The sequence below is a fragment of the Alligator sinensis genome, unplaced genomic scaffold (assembly GCF_000455745.1).
Source record: "Alligator sinensis unplaced genomic scaffold, ASM45574v1 scaffold216_1, whole genome shotgun sequence".
NCBI lineage: Eukaryota > Metazoa > Chordata > Crocodylia > Alligatoridae > Alligator > Alligator sinensis.
In genome coordinates, this window is record NW_005841868.1 from 1,765,694 (window position 1) to 1,792,542 (window position 26,849).

At 45.2% G+C, this 26,849-nt stretch overlaps 1 long non-coding RNA gene across 1 annotated transcript in view; it reads left to right on the forward strand.

The window, feature by feature from the left end:
* The window catches only part of LOC112548206, a 49,419-nt gene extending 23,618 nt beyond the window's left edge, over positions 1–25,801 (forward strand). The window contains exons 2-3 of the long non-coding RNA XR_003092006.1: positions 10,513–10,794; positions 25,706–25,801. This is a non-coding gene — a long non-coding RNA (uncharacterized LOC112548206). The remainder of the gene's footprint in view (positions 1–10,512; positions 10,795–25,705) is intronic.
* Positions 25,802–26,849: the final 1,048 nt, after the last annotated feature.

Below are 26,849 nucleotides of genomic sequence, written 5' to 3' on the forward strand. Positions count from 1 at the left end.
TACCCTGGGGGTCTTTAAGAAGCGGCTCGATGCCTACCTGGCTGGGGTCACTTGAGCCCAGTTTCCCTCCTGCCCAGGCAGGGGGTCGGACCTGAAGATCTGCAAGGTCCCTTCCGACCCTACTTCTATGATTCTATGAAATAACCGTGAGAGGCACAATTCCCTTCCTGCTCTATCCTTGAGCCAAAGTTGTAGCCTGCAACATCATTTTACTAAAGGGGTATTCCTTGCCTCCAGTACCTGTCCGCATCCCCAACTCCCCATTGTGATGGAATGTGTGTCATATAGATTCTGTCCCATATTAGAGCCTGCAGGTGCCACATGGAGTTGGGCATGACAGAGTCATCTCCACCTCCCTCATACACTGCAGTGAGTGTGTGAGATGGCTCTATCAACCAGCTGTAAATCCACATGCTGAATGCAATTCTCTGTGAATGAAAATCTGTTAGAAACAAGCCGTGGAAGGGCAGAGGGAGGGAAGGAGGGAAGCTGGAAGTATCAAGGTGAGCTGGAAGAGCTACGCACTGAGATTTAATTTCCTTCCACATAATTTTCTCAAGCTGTATAAGCTTTCTTTATTTAAAATAAATACCCTCAAAAACACATCCTGTGTCCACAGCCCTGTGAAAATGCTCCCAATAACAGCTTTTGCCTGCCCTTACCCTACAACTTCAGCCAAATGCCAGCAGTTTTACATTTTTCTCTATTAACACGAGCAGCAAATTTCCTTAAGCAAAGTCTCCCAGGCTGTGGAATTAATTTTAAGTAAATAGGATGTACAATAATAGACTTGTGTTAGGGCAGGTTTTTCAAGTGGCCTGTAAGTTCTTCTAAAGCTCTCTATGGTCCGATAGGTGTGTAAGGGAGACATAGATCAGGCATGTTTGCCTGGAGAGGGGAAGAAGTTATTGTAAATACCTTGAGGAAACTGTTTGAAGCCACCTGCCTCATAACTAAAGAAGTGAATCAAGTGTTTGATGGGCAAAGGTAGACAGATGAAAAATCATTGCTCAGGATCCTATCAAATTTAGCCCAAGGTTTTCAAAGTGACTAGGAATGTTTGGTGCCTTCATTTTGGAGTATGCCGAGGATCAGTCTTTTGAAAGTCTCAGCCCATTAAGGGGTCTCATATTGGGCATCCAAAATCAATGCATAGGATACAGACATGTATGCAGAGATTATTGGAATGGAAACATCTCTACATGTTTACTTTCCAGTGTGGGGTGGGCCTGTCTCTTCATTTAATTTAATGTCCAAATCAATTTTAATGATGTACAAAAGGAATGAGTGGAAAGATGATCCCAGGGTGTTTCATAGATGCTTGGGTCGGAAGGGACCTCAATGGAGCATTGAGTCCCACCCCCTGCCAGTGGCAGGAGAAAGTACTGGGGTTATGTGACCCCAGCCAGGTGCTTGTCCAGTCTCTTCTTGAAGACCCCCAAGATCTTCAGTAATAAAGTTTCAGCACAAGGGTATATCTTTATAAAGTTGTGGAAAACATGTCTAGGAGTCAAAAGCATGGAAAAAGAGCAAAACAGATACAGTAAGATTTGTAGTAATTAGTTTTCCAGATATCAGCTCAGACCTGTACTTGCTGCTAGTAAAGAAGGGTCTTCAATGGAATATGCAGTTTTTTTATGGGAACATGTGTAGTATGGTCCCATGAACTCTAGGAATGGGATTTTCAGCAATGCTGAGGGTCAAATCATACTGCATCAATGAGAGTTGTGTTTCTAAAGCATTTAGATTCTTTTGAAAATCCTGTTCCAGATCAAGTTGAAAAGAGCTCCTTTTCCTTCTGAACTGAACGCAGCCATTGCCTAAATGAAAGGGTTGTTGCCACTATTATCTTGGCATAAATGTCCATTATCAATGGCTTCCCTGAACTCTACTGGGTCACAATATTTTGTTTATCTACCTTCAGCCAAGACTCTGCTTGTAAAAGTGTTGGCAAACTACTTCTGGTTTAGGTAAGTTCAGGGAGTGGAGAGAGCAGAAATGGCAAAAATCGGGTTTCACCCTTAAGGGCATGATTCAAAGTCTAGTAGAGCCAATGGGAAGGTTCTCTTACCTCAGTGGGCTTTGAATCAGATCCTTGGTGTGTGAAGAAATGGTTCAATTGGGTTTTTTTTACTCCACAATACATACTATCCTGGGGACATGTCTAATTGTGCTTATTTGATCTGTAAGCCAAGAGAAGTTGCCAACTGTACCATTCAAGGCATGACAGATGTTGAGCACATCCTTTCAAATCCACACACAATTTTTAAACCAAAAGCAGCAATGTATTTGGTCCATGCACTTGAAAGATTTGCATTTGGGGTGCTTTGTCATGGCCCTGAGAGCTGTTTTGAAAAAGATGGGAAAAGAGAGGGTGAGAACCTTGTAAACCGCTTACACTGTTATCTTGGTTGTTCCTAATACTGGCTCAAATTCTTTGCTACAATGCAGTCATTGTTTGTTCTTCAAAGAGGTGGTGAGATCCAACTCTGGGTTTTGGCTTGCCTTGAGGTATAGGAGGTAGATGTAATAGCTACCCAAACACTGAGGGCTCAATTTTGTAAATCTAATTCATGTTGGCCAGTACTTTACTGACTCCCAAAGACATTAAAGTGCTTGGTTAAATGGCCGTTAATGTTCATACTCACAGATATTTATTCACAAAAGGTAGTATTACTATACCTGCTGCATATTAAAGCAAGCAAACACTTTGCATGATGAGATTAGAGATGGACCTGAAACTATTATAATTAGGGATTTAACAAAATTGTGATTTTTTTTTTTTTGTAGAAATCACATAATCTGGCATTGCTTGCAAAAATGGGCAATGTCCACAAAATCCAGAAAAATAGAAAAAGAAAACTCACTGAAAATAAAATGCTGGCTCCCCAGAGGGACCCACTAGTCCTTATGGTGCTGCAGCCAGGCCATGCAGCCCACGGGGAGTGTGTTAGTTGTGGGGGGGGAGGCTGGCTGCCTCAGGAAGGGCTGCCATGGCTGCCACCCTGGTCCCTTACTACTGATTGGCTGAGGGCTGCTTGTCCTGTGGCCCTGCCCCTCTCCACCAATCAGTGGTGAGGGACCACATTATAGACAGCCATTACAGCCAATCAGCAGTGAAGGGTGGGGCCACTGCACCCCCATGGCCAATCAGAGGCATGTGGATGCCCCACTGCTATCAGCCCATGAAAATGGTGGGCAGCCCTGTGATCTGGCTGTGAAACTGGCTGGCCAGCTCCTTGAGTTGAGTAGACCCCTAATTATGGTCATACAGTTTAAACTTCCATATAGGAGTTATAAAACAAGTTTAAAAACTTGTGGTTGAATTAAAAAATAAATTTTATTATATTTTTTTTGAGGATTGTAATGGATGCAGAAGCCACTAGAGTCCATGGAAAAGCATCTTATTCTTAATTACTCATGCTGTTAAAAATGTGTGCCTTACTTCTGGCTTGAACTTGTTCAATTTTCAGCACAGATCTTGTCCTTTACATTTAAATAAATAAATTTTACTGTCAAATAACTTCTCCCTACATAGGTACTTATGAACTGTGATCCTCTTAATCGTCTTTGTAATAAGCTAAACAAAAGTTATTACCCCCAAACATTTTTTTTCAAAGGCATGAAGGCATCTGAAAATGCCAATGTTCACCTGGTGTGCAAATCAATAGGAATGAGAAGTTTTGGGAAATCTCAGTAGATACCAAACTACATCTATAGGAAGACTAAACATTTGGCCCCAGACACTTTAATTTTTGGAAATGTTTTGTTGAAATTTCAGCTATAACTTGTCACTACTAAAAGAACTCAACAAAACCCAAAAGAAACAAAAAACACAGCAATTTGTTTTGAGGGGGAAGGGTTGGGGTGTTCTGGGGTTTCTTTGGGCATTTGGGGTGTTTTTTAAAGTTCACTCATAGTAACATTTGTTACAGAATGAATTCACACAAAGCACCTCTCAGGCATTTCACAAAATCTGGAAAGTACTACAATTGACTGCCCATCAATAATCACTTTAAAATCAAATCATGGCATCATCAGTGTCCCTGAACTTCACCATCATGACCACTTTTACAGTTATTTTCCTCCTGGGAAATTCTTGTGGCTGTATAAGAGAGGTGGCAAACATGGGGCTGCATTGTTTGAGCCCTGGTGCTGCCTCTGGGTCTTGGAGAGACTCAGAAGCAGCATATGGGGCATCTGTTCCAGTTCATGTCCCAGAGTGGTGGATCAGCCACCGTAAGCAGCACAGGCCTAGAATGGCCACATGTGGCTGCTGCTCTGGGACTCTGGGGCCCTGTTGCACAGCCCCGTGGCTGTAGCAGCTCTGGATCCAGAATCCACAGTTGGTCTGTGGGTGTGGTGTTGCCTGCAGACTGGCCCTGTGCCACTCACCTGGCCCATGGGGCCAAGTAAGTTTGACAAAAAAAGGCCACTTTAATGGGTTAACAGCTAATCACCTCCTTATTCTCTTGATTCACATTGACTTGTGCCTTCGTTTGGATTCACATAAATCTGCTCCCTTCTAGGTTATAAATGTAGGTAAGTCTTGATGGTGTTGGTCCAAGCTATGCTTTAGGGCAGCGTTTTTCAACTGGTGGGTCACGACCCAAAAGCAAGTCACAAAACTATTTGAAAGAGTCGTGAGCAAATCCCCCAAAAAACCCATGAAAGCACAGGTTTCCCCTTGCAAGCTGGTTGGGATAATTGGAGGCAGCAGGCACATATGTGTCTGTGCATGCAGATGCACGTGGACAACATAAACCAAGGCCAGGTCATGGGAGAAGCCCCAGCCACTGGATGCAGGTGAGTATGGGGAGCAGGGGATGGAGGTACAGGGGACTGTCTGGAGGGCTGGTGGAGAGGGGGGAGCATGTGTGTGTGCGTGCCTGTCTGCCAGTGCTGGAGATGGTGGCTGGGTGCCAGGCTGCAGCAAGGCAGGGAGAGCAGGGGGAGACGGTGCCTGGCCCTTCAGCGGGGGAAGGAGGAAGGGGTGGCCCTTCACAGTGGGGAGCTGTGTGCCTGGGATGGAGCCCATACACGCAGGAGCCTGCACTCACTGCCCATGCTCTGGCCCGAGTGGGTACAGAGGCAGCTGGGGGCCCCCTTTGGTGGGGCTGGGGGTGGGCAGAGGACTGCAGATCAGGAGTGAGGGGCACTGGCATGGCCTGGGGAAGTAGGGGGCTGTGGTTTGGGGGTGAGGGGCACCAGCAGAGCCTGGGGAGGGTGGGCAGGGGACTGTGGGTCAGGCACTGGCAGGGCCAGGAAGGGGTGGGTAGGGACAAGCCATCCATCTTGGCAAATGGGTCTTGGAACGAAAACGTTTGAGAACCACTACTTTAGGGGCTAGAACAAGGTGAAATGCAAGCTCTCAGTAGTGGATCTGTTATAGTGGCCAAACAGCGAACCACAGCTGTAACTGATTCAGGAACAACCAGTGTCAATATGCTCAGAAATGGTAACTCAGAAATAGATTCATACTAACAGGCTTTCAGTAATTGCCAGATATAGGGTCAGAAAAGATTTCCCTCCCCCAGGGTCAATCTGGAAAAAAAATAGTGGTTCTTCGTTTGCCTTTTTCTGGTGTAAAGTATGGTCCTATGCTGAGAATCATTTGAGCCAGTCAGCTGTAGCATGTTGTAACCTGTCTGCTTTGTGGCTATGGCATGCAAGGGGAATCAAAGTGGCCAGTCTTGTGGATGCTTTTGGACAAAGGTGGCTTGCAAACACAGGGCTCCAGACTTGATGGCCTTTAAAAGGCCCCTTTCAGCCTTATGCTCTTACATGCAAGAAAAGGCACGAATCATTTTGTTGGTGCAGTCAGGTTGTCTACACTGGCCTGTGACCCAAGATCTTGGTGGCTGATTTTTTGTTGGTAGTGGTGGTTTTAGATAGATATCATATTTTCTATTTACACTTGAAGAAACAAGGAAAATGTTAATGGTAGGCACTGGGTACTGATTACCTTCATGTGAAGGACTTGTGGTGGGCCAGGAAATAATGTTCAGTTATTTATCATTATTCCTGCATACGATACCTTTATTTTTTGTTTTGCATCTTCCCCATGTGCCTGGCTTACTGCTGCTTTTGACATTCCTCTCCCACTGATATTTCCTATCCAATTGGCTTCTCCACTGAGGGTATCCATCTCTTCTTATCTAGTAGTGACCCCTAGTGGAAAGAGCTTCGCTCGCTCACCTGGCTTCTAGATGCCCATTTTGATTATTCAAGTTGAAGGGAAAAATGGAGATACCTGGAAAAGAACCTAATAAAATGGAGAGGCTAGCACTCTGTGTTCCAGCAGGTCTCTTCTGACTACCAGGAAGTGCTTCACATGCCACAGTTTAAGAGTACTTGCATCAGCTTTTCCAAAATAGGATAGTGAGGCATAGAAGACAAGGAACACAATATCCTTTCATGGAAGAGTGCATCGGGGGATTCCAGAATGTGCAAGTTGATGCACAGGTACATCTATTTATTTTGTCTGCAGGTCTTTTTGCCTGCAGTATTCATCATAGTGAATGTATTTGCTAGATGTCACTAACTCATGCCAGACTACTGACATGTTTGTTCTAAGGCCAGGGCTCAGAGAGCACTATGATTATCAGGATGATTAACAATAGGGATGGGTAAACCAGTTCAGGTAAAACAGAATAATCAGAACCGTTGCCAAGAATTCTGACTAAAATCAGATCAAAACTATCCTGGGGCTCAAAGAAAGGAAAAAAGAATATCAGCAGATGTGTCAATGTGTGTTTGTAATGTATCTCTTTCTTATCCAATGATTCTTTATGTAAAATGTGCCAGCTGCTCTTGAAGATGGGAGACAAGCCGACTCTTCCCTCTCCTAGATGAGTAGGCTAACCATTAAGCTACAGTCATGTTCACTCTTTTCTTCTCTCTGGCTCAGTAAATCTTGAGTTCTTTTGTGTGCAGTGGTGGTACAGTTCAACAGGAGTGGAGAATGCCTCCATCCAAGAGCAGGCTATAAGCTTAGTAGTTAGATTAGTCTCCTCAGTTGGGAACTGTATCTCTGAACTCCTCAAGCTGAGAAGGTAATTAAACCTACTTTGATTTTTCTAATGACAAAGCTGTGTGGCATGTGTAGTAGGCAGCAGTGGTGACACCATCATCTTAAGAGCAAGTGATGGCAATTGCATTTTGTAGGGAAGCCAGTTCATTCAGGTGTAATGATCCCTATGGTACTGAGTTTCTAAAGTGATTTAGGCAGAGGAATATCTAGTTTTTAGATTCTGATTTGGGTAAGTCCCAAGCTGCTGAGATTGAGGTGGTTCTGGGCATATCCAGCACCAGAAAGCCTAGAGGAGTTCAGGTAACAAAGTAAGCTGCTTGTGGAGTTGCATGGCACCTGGGCAGGGTTTTTAGATGGGCAAAATTTAAGTACCTAAATCCAAAGCTACCAAGTCCTGCTGCCAAGCATATGCTCTGTTTGGATTTGAGTCTTAGCTGCCTCAACGGGGATAATAGCACGTTTCTACATCACAGGGCCATATTCAGGATAAATATTAAAGACTGAAGTGCTGTTCTAGTAACGATGATTAAATAAGTAGCTAGAAACATCTGAGAGACTCTGAGAATCCAAATTGTGAAGTAGTGTTGGAATAAACTGAGCTTCCTACCCTGTCTAGATTTCTGTCTACCATCAAGATGGAAGAGAATGAGAGCTGGCAGGCTTCGACCCATTCATGAGAGAGTGCAAAGACCTGTGCGGTTCTAGGGCCCCCTCTACACGTGCAGGTAAAGGCGTGATTGAATCTCATGTGTGAGCCACACAACCCTGCCTCCTGCCATACTACATGCGCATGGCAGGAGGAGTGATTGTGGGATCACACATAAGATCTAATCATGCCTTCTTGCTTGTGCAGGGGGAGCCTGATCCTGGGCTTCTCCTGCACTGGCAAGAAGCAGGCTCCAATGGCTGGGAGCCCTCTTTATTGAGGGGGCTTCCAGCTCTGTGGGGTTGCAGAAAGCTGGGGCAAGAGGCCTGGAACTGGGGCTCCTGGCCCTGGCTGTGCATCGCACACATCTGGGACTGAGAGGCCCACAACTGACAGGACTCCTGGTGGCACCTCACTTGAAGCTGGGCCCAAGAGTCAAACAAGTGACTTTAGGTGCAGCTGGGACCAGAAGCCCCACAGTTGCTGGATCTGTTGATTTTGGCTGCATGTAAGGTGCAGCTGGGATTGAGAGCCCTGTGTGGGCTTACACACACCAGAGTCTTGGGAATCATGGCAGCTGTGATCTCCAGGACTCAGGAGGTTCATGCTGGGCAAGGTGAACCCCTATGGCTGGGAGGCCTGTCAGCTGACCGGGGCTCCCAAACAACCTGCTACATATGCAAATTAAAGTTCAATAGAAACCAGCTATAAAGTTAATATACGCTTTTGAGGTCTGACTTTATAACTGGTTGGAGCTTTTTATTGTGTGTTAGCTACCTTTCATGTTTAGCTGGTCTGAAGATAACTGTGCAATTAACCAGTTAATTGTGAAGCACCTGTAACATGTAGAGGAGGGGCTTGTTTTTATAAACCAATGTGGTTTGGGGAGGGGGTGCAATGGTACAGTTGCACCCTCTTGGATTCCTGCTCCACCCCAAAATTAAAACCAACTACCTGGGAGGGGCAGAAGTATTTCTATTCAGGAGCCTGGTGGGTTCAATTGACTTCATGGCGCATTATCATTGACCTGATTCCTGCTAATCTCTCTCCACTCCACAAGTGTTAAGGACCCTCTCTCCTTTCTAATGGTCTTGATGTTCCACCATTCAAACTACCTTTCATTCTGTAATTATACTGATCGTTAGCCATATCTCTCTTCTATTCTATAGCTAAAAACCTTAATTTGGGTATGGTAATATTAACTCAGGTGTGGAAATGACTGCGGTGATCTATTGGAGACACTGTCAAGACTCAAAAGACTAGATTTTACAAATCTGAATGAGACATGTACGTTTAACCACAATGACTACAGGACTAATGACACAATATCTCTTTACTACTGTATTTACTTGAATATAAGATGAGGTTTTTGCTCCTCATCTTATTTGCATACAAGGAAACTTCATTAAATACATTCTCTGTCATTAAACTGCTGCAAAAAGCAGCATGTTCTCAGTAGCAGAAACAAATTACCAGTGATTAGATGCAGCCAACACTGAGCTTGGTTATGAAACACATGACCCATTCTGGGTAAATATACTAATGGGAACTTACCACAAGGATAAGTTAATTCAGCCCATCTGAATAAGATGCATCATAATGCCCATTTTACTCAGTCCCCTTCACAATCGACTCTTTTTTTTTTTTTCCAAGTCAAGGTGATACATTTATATCTATTTAATTCCTTTTCACTCCCACAACTGAGCTACACCTTTCTTTCCCATTTCCAATGATTCCTGACTCTTCACCAGAGTTGAAATGTCTGGCAAACCTCTCCGAATGGGGTCCTAAACAGTTTATCCAGAATCGCTCTGTCTCCCCCTTTCTTAGCCTGTTGCATATGATTAGTATGCCCCCACCCCTCCATAAGGTAGAGCTAGACCTAGTTGCCCTGAACCTCATCTGCAAATAAATTTTTGGAGGATCCCAGGATGATTTGTTACAAGAACATCCAGTTCTGGTCATGAATAGGGGGTTAAGTTAGCACATGGATCCTTTGTGGGGGGTATCTGGAGTGCACATGCACATGCAGCAGTGCTGAGCTATGGGGTCATCATAGCCTGAAACACTGTTGACTCTGCTGGGGCCTAGGCATATGAACTCTGGTAAATTATGAGCCTTTTGGCTTCAGGGTAATATCATATATAGCTTGTACTCTATATAAGTAGGTACAAAAGTGCTTCTTAAAGGGTTTTTCTGGAGTACCTGTGCCAAAACTTGTAGTGGTTTCAAGAAGGTGAACTGCATCAATTCTGGATAAATGAAATTACTACAGACATATTTATTTAAAATCTGTGTTTTCAAATTTGCCTCTCACTTTAATTAGCTCAGAGAGAGCAGGATCTGACAAAGGAAGGGGCTACAGGGGGGAATATGGAGAGGCAGAGGGGGCAAGGGGGGCATTTGTTTTCCCAACTGTAGCAGTGGAAGGGGGGAAATTCAAGGCAGACCTCCAATAATTAGATGCGGTACATGGAAAATTATAATAAATGTATAAATTTTCCATAAACAGAATCTAATTATTAGGGGGTTGTAACCAGGTGATAAGTTCTGGGGCAGGAGCTGAGCTGCAGGGGGTTAATGACAAATAACCTATCTGCTCAGGTAGATGGAGCCCAGCTGAGATGGATGCTTACTAATCCCAGGAGAAGTTAAAAGCTCTGAGGGAGGGAAGCTGGGTGAGACCGGGAAGAGGTGGTGCAGAGGAGGTAGCCCCAAGCCATGGTGTCCTCTATTCAGGTTTGAGGAAGGACCATAGCTGTGTTAACCCTTTGTTGATTGTATTGTTGCTTGCTTAATGCTTGCTTTGTTATAGACAGTGTTTTTCTTGTAGGAACAAGTTTGCCCCAGGAAAAAATCAAAGAACCAAATGACAACCTGCTACACATGGGGGAGAATGGGCAGTGTAAACCCCGACGTCAGCCATGGAGACTGGAACCCTGCTAAAATGGCTGGAGGGACTGAAGCAGCAACAGCTGTTACAGCAGCTCCAAACCTAGCAACAGCAACTCCAGGGAGAGCAGAAACAAAAACTGCAGCAGTTTTGGCAAGAGCAGTAGCAGCAAGGAGTTCCTGATACAGCAATTGAATGTGAGATGGACCCCTGCCCACATTGGTGAGTTGCTGGGTTCCCTGAGGGCAGAGGGAGGAGTCCTCACAAAGATGGGATTGGAAGATGATCCGAAGGCTCAAATTCACCGTGTCTGAGTGGGTGGCAGAGACATATCAATGACCACAGGACATGTGGGCTGTGAGTGACTTTCTTGTTGATTGGGGACATGCAGGCTACTTACCAGGTCATGAGAGCAAACTCAGCCCAAGGTGATGGGGCCCTCAAAGTAGCTATACTGGACCAGTTGGGACTCATGAAAGAGGCTTATTGCTGCCAGTTCTGGGAGGAGGCTTGGGACCCAAATGTGTAGCCCTGGGCTATGGCCCAGAAGCTAAAGACTTAAGTACCTGATGGCTCAGCCTGAACACCTGGTCTGCAGCAGAGGTCATAGAATTCATGGTGTTGGAACAATTCTGTTCCATCCTCCCAGTAAAAGTCCAGAAGTGGGTGTACTGCCACCACGTGGCCATCCTGGAGGAAACCACATGGAGGGCAGTGGACTTAAATTACTGGGAACTCCAGGGAAACTGACAGGACTCCATGACAAATGATACAGGGGTCTAGGGTGGCTCTGGTAGGGGTGTTATCTCTGTCTCCCTCAAGGCTCCAGACAGGAAAAGAGCCTTGCAGAAGGAGGCCACCTGGGGCATCCCCACAGCTCAGGCATAGGAAGGGAGGCACAGATGACATGCTTCCAATGAAAAGAAAAAGGGTACAGATATCAGGACTGCTTACAGATGGACTGTGGATATTTGCACACCTTGGTCTCAGAGGCAAGATGAGAGAGCCTAGAGCCAAGGGGATATGAGGTCCCTGTAGAGATGACTGAGGATATCATGTAGTAGGACTCATGGACTCGGGCTCTGGACAAATGTTTGTATACAAGCAGTGTGTTAGTCTGGCGGAAGTCCCAGTAGGTGTGTGGGCGTATATTGCATGCATTCATGGGGATACCCAACCATACCCCCTAGCCCACCTGAGCCTGCCCACTGGGAGACAGGAGGGATGCATAAGAGCAGTGGTGGCCTGCCATCTAGCCTACCCTATGATTGTAGGGCAAGACTGGGGATTCATGACCAAGCTGATCCAGTTGATGTGGAGAATGGATAAAACCCAGGTGGATCCCAAACTTGCAGAACCAGAACTAGGGGGGAGATTTTTCTTTTTGGATCCAGAGGCTTTTGGACTGCAACCTAGGTCTCACAGATTGTGATGCCAGATCAGGTGGGAGGCCTTCACCAGCCAGAAAAATGCTCTGGGAAGGGGGTTGGGGTGCAGTGCAATCTGAACCCCGTTTCAAAGGAAGCAGAGCATCAGGGGACCTCTACAGTCATCAGGAGAGTGGATTAGATCAGGTAGGAGAGAGCTGAGATTTTATCTGGGATCAAAGGGAAGATCGGGTGCATGCCCCTCTGTATGGCCAGTTGGGATGGGTCAATGGGGCTATAGCAGATGCATGTTTAGCAGCTTAGGAACCCCATTTTGAGCTTCAGGTGAATCTCCTCATGAGGGTGACCAAGAACAAGATCACTTCAGCCTAGTGGTCCCAAATATTGGTCCTGAAACAATACCAGTACCTTTGCCAGGTGTTGAAACTGGCAAATGGTGTACCCTGGTGAGTCCTTTGGGGGTAGGAAATAGGAAATCATAGGAAAGTAGGGCTGGAAGGGACTTCATGAAGTCATCTGATCCAGCCCCCTGCTCAAGGCAGGATCAGCCCTGACTAAACCATCCCAGCCAAGTGTCTGTCTAACCTGCTTTTGAACGTTTCCAATAGTGGGGATTTCACAACTTCTCCAGAAAGCCTGTTCCAATGTTTGACCAACTTCAGAGTCAGAAAGTTCCTCTTAATCTCCAACTTCAATTTCTTATAAGGCTGTTGTTCCTAGTCCTGTCCCTTACAGCCACAGAGAAAAGCTCAGCTTGATCCTCTCTGTAATCACCATTCGGGTATTTGAAGACTTATCAAACTCCCCCTCAGTCTTCTCTTTCTGGACTAAATGGCTCTTTCAGCCTTTCCTCAGGAGCCTTAGTTGCCACGCCCCCCATTTTTGTTGTTCTGTCCATTTGTTGCTGGACTCTTTCCAAACTGCCTACATCCTTCTTAAAGCGTGGGGCTCAAAACTGGAAAGACCCAGGATAGAGTGCCGGCAAGGGGGTTTTTTGGCCTGGAATATATCAGGAAGTCAAAGACTACTGTATATCCTGCCCCAAGTGCTACCTGGTTGCCCCCGGCTCACCCAAAAGGCCAGGCTGGTGACAGTCCCACTAATTGGCATACCATTTGAGTGGGGTGGGGTAGACTTGGTGGGACCACCAAAGCCCAGTTCAAGGGGATCCAGTTTCATTTTGGTCCTGGTCAACTATGCCACCCGCTATCTCAAGGCAGTGACAATCTGCTTGGCAACAGCACAGATGATGGGCATGGAGTTACTATAGATTTTCTCCTGGGATTTTTTCCTAAAGAGGTTTTAATGGACCAGGATATGGCCTTCATGTTCTAGTTACTATGGGAGGTCTGGGACTTACTGAAGGTCCATTTTCTACTAACTTCAGTGTACCATCTCCAAGTGAATAGCCTAGTTGAAAAATCAAATACTGAAGGGGATGTTTAAGAAATTTGTATCGGGGGAACTGCATAATTGATATCAGTTACTGCCCTACCTGTTGTTTGCTATCTGAGATGTTCCACAGTCTTTCACAGGACTTTTGCACTTTGAGTTACTGTATGGGAGGCAGCCCTAGGGCATGCTGGACTTCCTGTAAGAGTCCTGGCCGGTCCAGGGGACCGTGACACAAACGATAGTTTGGTATGTTTTGAAGCTGTGGGAGAAGTTAGATCTGGTGGGGTTAAATCAAGTCACTAGCAAAGTGGCAAGTACCTCTTGAGGTCCTGTGGAGGGTAGGGCACATACATTTATGAGGTTTGCCTGGTGAAGAAATGGTGAGGGTCACAGATATACCACATTAACCTGCTGAAACCTTGGAAATCTTGAGAGGCCTGTCTGGTCTTTACAAGTCTACTGGAAGCTGGTCTAAAGATTCTGGATCCACTCCCGGATCTGATAGTGGGTCCCAAGCTTGGGGAGACATTTGACCCCAACTCAACGGGCAGTAATAAAGAGCCTCCTGGAGGAATTTAAAGAGTTGTTTGCTAGGGGTCAGGGCCAGGATACATAAATAGAACACTGGATTATCCTCAAGCCAGGCTGTGCAAGTCAAAAGGGACACTTGAGAATCCCTGTCCAACTGAAGGAAATGGTAAGACAGGAAGTTAAAAAGATGTTGGACCTAGGGGTAATCAAGGAATTGGGCAGTGAGTGGAGTAGCCTGACTGTGTTGGTGCAAAAGCCCGACCACACCATCCAGTTTTGTATTGACTTATGCAAAGTTAAAGTGGTTTCAACATATGATATGTACCCTATGCTTTGAATAGATTAGATGATGGAGAGAATAGGTAACACCAAGTATATAAACACCTTGTACTTGACTAAGGGATACTGGCAAATCCATTTGGATTCCATGTCTTAGGAAATTATAGCCTTTGCAACACCTTGCAACACCTACCACTTCAAAACATTACCTTTCAGTTTATACAGAGCCTCAGAAGTGGTTAATGGACAAAGTACTTCATCTGCATGGGGCATATGTGGCTGCTTATCTAGATAATGTGATAATATTTACCAATATGTGAGCAGAATGCCCCCAGCAGATGCAAGAAGTATTCCAGTCAATACCAGAAGCTGATCTAATGGCTAACCTGGCTAGATGTCACCTGGGATATATACTAGGCAATGAGAAAATCAGGTCCTTAGTTGGCATGGTAAAGGCTTTGGTGGAAGCACCAATGCTGACAATTAAAGAAGTGAAGTCATTTCTGGGCTTGGCCACCTGCTACCAGTGCTTCATCCCATGATTTGCAGCCATCACAGCCCTTTTGACTGGCCTGCTGAGGAAAGGAGTACTACACAGGGTTCAGTGATCACTCAAATGTGAGATGGTGTTTGGGGAAGTAAAACAGTTGCTATACAGTGTGCCAGTCCTGTGCAGCATGAGCTTGACAAAATAATTTATATTACAGACCAGTGCCTTGGAGTGAGACCTGGGGGTAGTTCTTTCCCAAGAGTCTGAGGATGGAGAACCTCATTCTGTACCTTAGTAAGCACCTCTTTCCCCAGAAGCAGAAGTACGCCTTCATAGAAAAGGGATGCTTAGCAAAGAAGTGGGTGGCTGAGGCCCTCTGTTAGTACTTCCTAGGGGGCCTGGTTCCATTTGGTCACCGACCATGCCCCTTTAACATGACTTAATGCCATGTGGGAGGCCATCCCCTAGTTGCCGGGATGGTACCTGTCTCTACAACCTTTTGATTTTGCAACACATCACTGAGTCGGCACACATGAATGTAGACTACTTGTCCTGAGAGGGTGGGAAAGGGATTGAAAAAAAGGAAAAGTGTATCCTGCACTCTACTCTTGGGAGAGGGGGATGTATAACTGGGTGCATAGCTCCAGGACAACAGCCCAGCTGCCAGGGGTTAATGAGTAGTTGCTTGCCTGCTCAGGGAGATGGGGACCAGCTGAGAGGGATGATTACCAATCCCAAGGGAGTTAAAAGCTCTGAGAGGGGGAAGCTGGGGAAGAGAGAAAAGAGGGCGGGGAAGAGGAGGTAGCACCAAGCTGCAGTGTCCTCTCTCCAGGTCCGAGGAAGGACCATAGCTATGAGTTAACCCTTTGTTGATTTGTATGGTTGTTTGTCTAAATGTCTTTGTTATGGACATTGTTTTCCTTATGGAGACAAGTTTGCCCCAGGAAAAACAAAGAACTGAGCAACAACCTGCTATAGAGGTCATCTAATATGCTATAACCTGCTATAGAGGCCATCTAAACACTTTCTTATATCTGAGTAAATACGGTATTTTTTTGCTTAGTTTGTTGTGGGTTATATTTCTTTTAAATTTACTATATAATCTAGAAAATCAGTGCATGTTCCATTAGTTATATTGGTTTTTGCTTTGATCTTAAAATGAATAACATAATGCTAGCCCCCTAGCCTATTTTTAAAGTTTCTAGTTTACCTTTAACTAGAGAACATCCTACTGTTCTATGTGTTGATGCACCACACTACCTGCACCCCCTACTTTTCAGAATTTCAGATCCTCCCTTGGTAGGTTCACATACTTGTGCCCAAAGGTGAGATTTTCTGTATGCAGTAGGTAATGTGTTTGTGGCTAAAGATTTTGTGCACTTGTATCAATCAATGGGTGCTTATGCAGATAACTGCACCCCTAATGACACAACATCCATAGCCAAATGTGCATTTACATATGCAAATGCAAGGCTTTGTGTGCAAAAAGTTATGCACTTCTGATACCTGGGGCACACTTTTGTGCCACCCATTTTAATCCAGACATTTCACTTACTGGCCTGTGGGCCAGATCTGGTCCACTGGCCGAATCCCACTGCACAGGGCTGGCCTAGATGGGGCCCAATCCTTCCCACTTCTTGCACTACACTTCTACCACCCTTGTGACATACTAGTGTACCACGGCACACCCTTTGGGAATCACTGAGTTAGGGACACTTGTCTGGGATGGCTTAGGTAGGGATGATCCTGCTTTGAGCAGGAGGTCCTTTCCAGTTCTACTCTCCTATGATCCTGTGATTAAGGTCTTACTTTCAACATTATGAGCAAAATAAATCCTTGATGCAATGCTGTTGATGGCAGTTGTTGCATCAGGGCTGTGATTGGCGTGGTCTTGTCTAACTTAGTGTAGGTTTCTATGGAGTTAGATGAGAAGTGTTACAGAAATTCTTGGAGCCATCTGTGCTATCTGTTGCACCAGAATACATCCAGACTAATTGCATTAACATAACATTATTCCAGCTATGTCAGATTTACCAGGGAGAGGGGTGGCTATCATTTTTCATGTTGCTGCTAGCTGTGCAGGTGCTGGGCTGTTGTTGGTGTCAGCTGGAAGATTTAATGTGCTGCAAGTAATTTTAGTATGCAAATAAGAAAAGAACAACATAAATAAGGAAAGTTACTGGGCTGAAATCACAGCAGTTATTTAAAGGGATGCTACCAAGAAACATCTGAATGTAAACTTGCACTTTTTTCAGCTGCTAAAAAACAAACAAACAAAAAATCCTTCCTGAAACTTTAACAATTACAGCTCCTTCTATTCAAACACAATTGTTTCCTTTAAAGGGTGTGTGTGTGTGTTTGCATTTTCCACTCCATGGTCCTAAACAAATAGGGATAAAAGCCTGGAGACAGGGTCTAGGAACATGAGCGCGGTCATGCTAGATTAGATCAGTGGCCAAGGCAGGATGAAGAAAGGTATAAGAAAATATTGCAATAGGAGGTTATGAGATAATCTGCTCCTCCTAATCCCAAGGTCCTGAAGCCTGTGTGTGCATCTCCTTTCTCAGTCTCTTTAAATGCTTGTTATTGTGACCTTGGACAGCCTTTTTTTCCAGATAAATGTGTCCTTTTTCAGTCCCTTTTAGGCCTGGCAGTGAGTTCCAAAGAATTCTTGTCTAAAACAGTTCCTTGTCTTGGTTTTGAATTTGCAGACCTCCTGTTTCACTGAACGTCCTGCCAACTGTGTACACGTGGCTGATTTAGTTCTATTGACTTTAAGGGACTCATCCTTGACTTATGCTAGGGGAAATAGGAGGAGAAACAGGCTTCCCAGTTGGGAATTTTGCCACTGGTGTCAGGGGAATATATTACTTTGTTTCTAGAGCAGGTAACAGTCATGTTTTAACCACCTAGATCACTGGTAGCCAGCCCATGACATGTGTACCACAAGAAGCATGGGCATCTGGCACTTGGCTTGTGAGCCCTGAAAATAGTCAAAGGGGGTACTAGCAATGGGAGTCAGAGTAAGTGTCAGGGTGGCTCTTGGGGAGGGTGGGAGTGGGTGGGTGGGTCACTAGTGGCTCAAGGGTTTGGCTGGGGTCTGTACAGATGAATTCAGTGTTGACATGTCCTGATGGCAATGGGATTCAGTAGTACCGGGCAATGGCTGATTTTTTTAGATCACCTCCTCTCATACTTTGAATTTAGCTTAAAGCATGTTTGCCGAAAAGGTTGGCCATCACCTATCTAGAGGCTGGCTGTGCCTGTGTACAGAAGGGAGAGAAGGAAAAGGACAGCCCTGCCTTTACATTTCCTAGTTAGTAGCTGAGCACATTATAAACCCTTTTGCTCCATAAGAGTTAATGGTGCTACCATTTGCAAAGACTGTGAGACGGAAAAGAAGTGGTGTTATTGCATCTGTCTTGCCTCCACAAACAGCTGCAACCTGCCAGGAAGGGCATGTTCATGGCACCCTCTGTCTAGATTGCTCAGCAATCGGAGACACACTGCTTCCCAGAGAGTCAAGTATGTGTAATGAGCAAGAATCGGATCTGAAGTCATCACCTGGACACCCTGAACCAGCCTCTGGGTATCTGATGAGGCAAGGTCAGGAGTCAGTTGCTGGCTTAGGGATAAACATTGTTGGGTGATTACTGCTGCTGCTTCCTGTCTTGTCTCTTTAATGGCTGAGAAGCTTTTTATATGGCATGTACCAACGGGAATCCAGGACAGAATAGCCAGTCGGGCCAGAGATGTGTGAGGATGAGTCATTCTGCTGGAGGTGAGGGTGAGTCTGCCTAAGCCCAGGTTTTATGTTTTAAAAGTGAATCATCAATCATCACCTACAGCTTCTGCTGAGCTCCTGCTTTGCACTGTTGCCATTGTGGGCTGTGGCTATGCACCTCCATTCATTGCTGGCCTAGCAAAGTGTAGCTCTGCTACACACCCCCATCTGTCAATCCAGTAGTGACATGCTCCTTTACTATTCCAGGGTTATGGCTGCTTTCAGAGTAACTGAGCTTTCCTCAGCACCAGATAAATCCTTGGGTGGTTGGTTAATTCTTGCCAGCTTCCAGGCAAGCAACATAAACCAAATGTAGCAGAATGATCCTTAACTAGGATGCTACCATATCTTTTTTTAAGGGTAGTGCCAGGTACCATGTAACATTAGCACTGGTAGGTATGCAAACACCTACACATGATTTGTAAGATAAACCCAGACAGATTTCAAATAGGAATCCACAGTGTCAAAAACTTTCTGACCTGTTGTGGTCTTCTTGAGTTCTTTGCAACAAAAGAATTATTTTTTTTTCCATAGTCAAATGCATGGAAACCAAGAGCTGGTACCTTTTGAGGGGTGCCTTAAGACCAAAAAAGGTTGAGGACCACTGTTTTAAGGAGCAGTTAATGGCAAGATCATTAACTAATTTACATGAGTGGGTCAAGGTGATTGAAAAATGAAGATTTTCATCCTACAAGAAAGCCTGATATTTTGAATGCTTTTCATCCTTAATTAGGACAAAATGTCAAAATATTGCAAGAAAAATCCCGTCAAAATTGAAGCTGGAAATGTCAATGCTTTTGGATTGCTTTCACATTAACCTCTGTCCATATGAGCTGGGTGGTGTCTTATGGGGATTATCTAGAGGGGGTGCAATGGATCCAGAGGTAGTGCAGTGCCACAGTCGCACCCCACTTTGGCTGTGCTACATGTCCTCTTGACATGGGTCTGCTCAGAGACCCTCCTTTTGTATAGCTCCAGAGCCCAGAGGCTGAACACTATTATGGCTCTCATTCATGCATTCTTTTCTGCTGAATTCCTTGTTGAGGGGGAGGAGGGAGGGGAAGGGTGAACATCAGCAGCGTTCACCCCCTGGGCTCTGGAGCCACTTAAAAGCGGAGAATCCAGCCAGCCCTGCTCTAATCAGCTGGTGAACTTGGAGCTCGCTGCTCACATGGAGCTCTGGCAGGAGACCCTGCTGACCAGGCAGTGAGCTCAGAAATCTCTGCACATTTGTGGCACAGCCAAAGTTGTGGGGAAAGCTGAACCTCCCCCTTCCTCTTTCCTGGATCCACTACTACACTTTAGATTTCTCATTCGTCCCTGTGAGTCAAGATTTCTAGCCTGGCTACATCTCCCATAATCCACACTGGTCACGGGACACCCACAGTATAATCTGGCAGCATAGCTAGGGGACATTAGTGTATTGTGGAAGAGGCAGTTAAGCCAGGAACCCAGCCAGGTGAAGAGGATGGTGGCATGAAGCGCCTGAATTACACCTCTCGTGAGGCACCTAACTAGTAATATAGTGAAGGCTGAACTGACCTAAAACCAAACCTTTGATATGGATTCTTTTTAATGAAAGTTTCATCAAAACTGACCTTGTCCCATGGAAAAGGCTGATTCCTCATTTCATAGGAATTTCACTTCCACATGAAAAAGGCTTACATGAAACATTCCCAAAGAGCTGTAGCTGTGAGCTGCTCTGTAGGTTTCTGAAATAAATGTTCCAAAAATAGCATCCCAGCGCTGACTGGGAATGGGATGCCCCAGGGTGATAAACTGCCTCTCCATACAACTTGCCTTGTTCTTTTTCTACCTTTGAAGTTTACAGCCTGAATGCCTGCACAGATCTGTTAGTTTATCAAAACCCCAGCAAAGTTGGCTACTGTCCATTATTTTGGGGTTTCTTTCCCAGCCTTCAGCCTACCACTGCCTTTCCCTGCAACTGCTGTGAAGATTTCATGTGAAATGCTCTGCCCTTCGAAAAGAATTAAATCAAGTGGAAAGAAATATGAAAAGGGTGAAATCTGATTATAGGCAGAGTATTAACCAAGTATGTTGTGTCTCCCTCTAGTGCCCAGTGTATGTCGAAGATGAAAATCTATAGCCAGTGGTGATGGGTAGCAGAATTACTTTGAATTCAAGTGGGAGAGACTGGTGTTGTGATATTGATGGTTCAGGATGAACCTCAATATAAGCTATGTGGGAAACTGTTCTAGAAACCATATTTTGATGTATAAAGTGGTATTACCCCCTCTCTCTAGGGGTATATTTCATTTAGAGTGAATTTGGCTGAGATCAGGTAAATGTAGTCCCTATCCATTGGCTTCCTTTGTGCCACAATGGGCGCATCTACGTGTGACACTATGTTGCTGTAGTGACACACTACAGTGACATAACATCTATGGGTGTCTACATGTGACCAGCAGCTACTTTGCCATAGCAGCACACTCCCCTGTTGTAGCATACTGCTACAGTGAAGTAGCTGTTAAAAATAACCATGTGCTGCGTGTACAGTGCAGTATGGGCAGTTACTGCACTGTGCTGTAGCACTTCCTAAAGGAAGTACTAAAACATGGTGCAATAACAATGTCACCATAGGGCAACATGTAGACACACCCAGTGCATAGGAAATTCCAATCTAGGAGCATTTCAAGTTAACTCTCTTGCTGGAAGTAACAGGCAGGGCTCAGATGTGGTGGGTGCATCTGCACATGCACTTTACTGCAGAATTGACTAATTGGCTCTGCAGTAAAGCATTACTGTTTATATGTGTGCTGGTATTGGGGCATTGTAAATTAACTCCATGGTAAGACAGTACTGTTGGGGACAGTGCTATCTTATGGTGGAGTCATTTACTATGCTGCAATGCAGATGTGGACAGTGACTGGGATAGCAGCACTTTGAGCTGGGGCAGAGCAGCCCCAGGCTGGCAGTAGGCTCTTGTGGGGGAGTCTCACAGCTCTGCAGTTTTGGCACTCTCATGCCCTGGCCAGCCCCTCCACTGCTGCTGTCCAGGGCTGACCCCCACCCCCCTCCCCGCCCCAAGCCTGCTACCAGCTCAAGACTGCTCTGCTTCAGCTCAAAGTGTTGCTGTCCTGGTCGCCATCCACACGTGCACTGCAGCACAGTAAATGACTCTACCACAAAATAGTATTGTCCCTGGCAGTACCATCTTACTGCAGAGTTAATTAATTTAAGGGGAAAGATGAACATCAGCATCAGTTTATCACATTACATTAATCGCACATGTAGATGTGCCCAGTGAGTCTGATTCCATATTGGGACACTTTGCTGGAACAGTTAAGCTATCTTGAGTACTTGACCGCAAATTAAGCTGCCATAATGGTGCTCATGGAGAGTGTTTGGCTGGCAGATTAGAGCTGGTCCCTGACAGGGAAAGATTAGGGTATAGCACCAGTTAGACAACACAGTCCTGGGTCTGGCCTTCTCCAAGGAAAACTTAACTGAACAAACCCTGTAAATGGCAATAGGCCATTTACCTAATGCATAATTTCCTCCCTTTCCAACACTCTCCTGCCCAGGAACACATACACAAATCAGCCATTCATGACTGATGCTGTGAAATACATCTGCAAAAAAGATGCATTTCCCAGAGGTCTGAAAGAGTTGCTGGATTTTGCTGTCACCTGACACTAGGCTTATTCAACTCTTCAGCACAACAACTGAGAATTGCAGTCTCTGAAGCATGAACCAGTGGGCTATGAAATACTTCTCTCCTTGGTATCATGATTATACTTCCTAATACACTTACAGTGTGGAAGTATTTGAAGAAAAGAGACTGACAGAGGCAACTGAGAAATGAGCCTGCAAGGTGATTAGATAAATAGCACTTCATTAATAGCAACAAGTAAGCTTGCAGTGTCTAATTCTGGCCCCCTCGCTTCCCATATGGGCTTTTAACAGTTGAATTAAGTCAGACAGTGGGCTTGATTTCTGTTTTAGGGGAAGTGAAAAAAGGAAGGAGACAGTGAAAATATTCCATGAGGAAACATGGAGAGAGTAGAGAGGGGTCAAAGGGAATGAAATGACTGCTAGAAGCAGCTGCCTTTATGCTGAAGCAGGACAGAGCTGAAGATCTGTCAAATTAAAAAGTCCTATATTGATAAGCTTGGTCCTAATTCTCCATTGCCATCAGCTATTTATTGTTGCTTACTCCACTGCAAAGTGAATATGATTAATGTCCAGCCTATCTGGTTGAACATATTACTCATGAAAGGCCAGATTCCCTTCCGCATATGGGCCATTTAAGTGGACTTAGGTGCCCAACTTCAATTCTATTCCACCCTGTTCAAGTTTCTGAAAATCCATTAATGCATCTTTTGTAAAACCCTATCATCCGACCCTTAAGACTGAGCTTCACCAAACAGGAGGGAGGAAAAGGGCCCAGCCACCTTTCCATATTAATAGTTTTTCAGGGATTCAAGCTGAGTGGAGTAGAATCTCAGGCACCTAAAACCATTTAGATGCCTAATAGGCCGCATAGCACCCAGAACAACAATGAATTGGATCTCCTTCAATCTAGCTCAGTCTGTTGGACAGATTTGCACAAATTAGGTGTCAAGATGCACTTGCCTTAGAAAGATGTGAAGATAAAATAGGTCATAACATTATAACACCCAGTTTTGTGGTAATTTTTCTATAGAAAAATCTAATAGTAAAAGTGGATGGATGGATCATCTGAGACTGTGATTAACAAAGTCATCTCCTGACTTTCATCTCTTTCTCCTAAAGAGTCACTGTAATATTATGCAAGCATGGGGGAAAAAAAATCCTTGATACATTCAAACAAAAACAAAATAAAACCAAAAACCAACCAACGAAACAAATCGCAAAAAGAGATGGGAAAGAATAGTATATTATGCCAAGTTATTCCTTTCTCCAAGATTTGTAGTGTATGTATTCTGCACTGTTCTTTTTGGGCTGGAATCGAGTGTCTATGATTACATTGAAAATAGTGCATAATGCAGCAAATTGTTCCACTGACTCCAGTGGGACAGTCCCTATGGTGGAAGACACAGTATTTCAGCAATGATATTAGAATATGGCCTTTAGTTTCAAAATCAGGGTCTTGAGATCAGAGTTGATCTTCATTTTTGAGTCTTGTACAGTGCTCACTACTCCGCTAGAGTTTGACAATAAAATAATTGGCAAATAATAATTTAGAGAATCAGGTTTTGTTTTCAAGAATGCTTTTCTCGTTCCCAAGAGACCTGCCACTCTTTCAACCAGAGGAAACCTGTGGATAGCAGTAACACACAATTATGGAAAGAATGTGGTTGGTAGATGGGGGTATTGCTAATAAGACATAAATAATAGCAATCCATGCAGACAGAGGTAATTATAGTGACAGCAACACTGATGTATTGCTAAATAAATAGATGGAATGATTTGCTAATGAAATGACTTGGCTAGCAGTAAACAGATATATGGATACAAATACAGAAGGAAATGAGAGAAATATAAATTTGGCACATCCCCAAAACAAACTTTGAAGAGCTATTATGCAGACCATATACTATTCAAAGAAGACCATGGCTGTGCTAAATCTTAGGGATAATTTAATGAAGGCATGGATTATAGGGCTGTGCAAGGCTTCGGACTGTGCTTTGGATCCGGAGAAGATTCGGATGCTTTGGACACCAAAGCAGCATGTCCAGGTCGAAGCACTTGCCTCTTTAGTCTTTCTGAAGTGGTTCAGAAGCTCTGAAAAGCTTCGGAGCTGCATCGGAGATCCGGCCATAGGGTATGATGGGGAATCAATGAAATACCGATAACTTTGTTGTTTTTTACCTGATTTGGATGAAATTTTCAGGGATGGTAGCCTCTGCTAAGATCATGAAGCCTGCCAAACTTCAAGAAGATAGGTACAGGGGTTTGGGCGGAACTGCACCCCAAATTCTTGAAATAAAAACTCATGTCACGTGTGTATGTTAAGCCGCAGTGGGGTCAAAACTGCAGGCATGCTAGCCCCTGCTGAGGCCACAAAGCCTGCTAAGTTTCATAGGTATAGGTGCAGGTGTTTGGGGGGAACTGCACCTCAAGCTGCTGACAGGCAAAACTCGTGACACAGATGATCCTGTGTGTGTTAAGGCACAGTGGGCTGAAACTGCAGGGGCAGTGGCCCTTGCTGAGGCCACAAAGCCTGCCAAGTTTCAAAGAGATAAGTGCAGGGGTTTGGGGGAAAACTGCACCTCAAGCTGCGGACAAGCAGAACTCGTGACATGGGTGACACTGTGTGTGTTAAGGTGCAGCAGGGTGAAAGCTGCAGGCCTGATAGCCCCTGCTCCAGCCACAAAGCCCGCCAGCTTTCAAGGAGATCGGTGCAGGGGTTCTGGGTTCTGGGGCCGTGCACCTCTGGCTGCTGACAGACAAAACTCATGATAGCAGGCTGTTATGCCTGAGAGAGAGTAGGCTCTGATGCTTCTGCAGCAGTACTGGGTACAGGGGTTGTCCTGGGGTGCAAGGCAAGGTAAAATGGAGGTGGACTGAAGTTAGGTTGGAGGAAGGAGGCATTTTGGGGCAAGGAGGTGATGGTATATGCCGATCCCCAGCTGTTCTGCACCCTGCAATGTACCTTAGGAGCCATTGCAAGAAGGAGGGAGTTTAAGACAACCATCAGCACTACCTTGGCCTGTGTTGGTGGTGGGGGGGGGCTGCATCAAGCTTTGCAGTCCATGGATAGGAGAGGCTCAGACTGTCTTGCTTCTGACATAGGTACAGGGACAGAAACAATGAAAGATGAATTGAGTTCAGTGTATTTAGTTTAACATAGTTCAGAGGGGCCAGTAGTGCAGCAGGTCTGGTAACTAGCACTGCTGTCCCAGGATTCTATCTTCAGTTACTCCAGAATTTCATTACTAGTGGCATTTCTGAAAAAGAAAAGGCAAAAATCCTGTCTATTTTGGACCAAGAGCTAAAAGCTCCCATTCAAATCACTGTCAGAACTCCCTTTGATTCTTCTGGCAGCTGGAATCCTTTCTAAAGATCAACATCACTCAACACAACACACGTCAAGTTAAAAAGGCCATCAAAAGTGGTGTGTGCTGGTTTCTTCCCAGTTATAATTCTCATTATGTTAATAGAACTCCCCCCAAAGGCTGCAGGGAATTGGGATTTAGGTGCTTTATTGAGAAAAGATGCAGGGAAAGAACTACAGAAGGTGAAAGGGAAGGGCGAACCTGGGTTGTATGTAATTTGCAGGCACTCTGTAAAATATACACCCCATTCCTTTGTGTCTTTCAGGTTGCGTTAAAACCAGCACCTGTTGGGACTTGAATTTGAGTTTAACCAAAAATAAAAATAAAAAAGGAGGAAGGTATTTTTTTTCCTTCTCCCCCCTCCCCCTGGCTTTGTTTCTGATAAAGAGCTATCAATCAATTCTTTGTTTTGGTTCTTTGCGCCTGTGTTCTCTCTTGATTAATTAATTAATTGTTTGCAAAAAATGCTTTGAAGCTAAAAAGTGCCAGGAGCCAAGTATCATTATTTTTATGTCTCTCAGTGTTCTGTAGGGAAGACTGAAGAGAATGTGTCAAAGTTTCCACAGTAGAAATGTGCCTTTCAACTTGTGCAATCTCTTCTACCTAGGAAAAGGTAGTGCAAAGCCAATGTCAAACTACTTGCTACATCCAAATTAATAGGATACTGACCTACATAATCAGCAGAGCTGCGTTTCCTGCATCTGTTGTTGAGCTGAACCTTTTAGTCTAGCCATGGCCAACTAGCTGGAGGGCCACTTTAGGAATTTTCATGAGCTGTTGAGGGTTGGGTATGGGGGGTGCTGACCAGGCCTTGCCCCCCTCCCCACCATGGCTGTTTACGCCACAGTGGCCAGGGAGATACCAGTTGATCCTATATGGCCCCAGGCCTGTCTGCCCTGCACCCACCTCCAGGGATGCTGGATGGAGCAGGTGGGTCCATGGAGACTGGTCTGGGACCCCTGCAGGTGGAGCACACTCCACCAGGCAGATGGGATGGGGCAGTGAATGATAGGGGAATGGCACCTGGAAGCAGGGTTGGCAGGGCTAGAGCTAGGGTCAGGGCCGGGATGGCAGGGCAGTGATACTGGGGATGGGGTCCAGGGAAAAGCTGTGATCTTTTCCACACATGTTCCTGGAACCAGAGCACATTGCAGGGATGTGTGAGGAGAGGATCACAGCTCTGCCCTGGGCTCCAACCCTGCACTGTCACCACCCTGCGATCCCGGCCCCAGCACCAGCCCTGCCTGCCTGTCCTACTCTTGGACGCTACTTCCCGCCCTCCTGTGACCCCATCCCATCCACCCAGCCAAGACTGGCCTGCCCTTGGGGGCCCTGATCTAGTCTCCATGGAGATCCTGCCTGCCTGCTTTGTCTGGCACCTCCAGCAGAGATAGGCCAGGGTGCCTGGG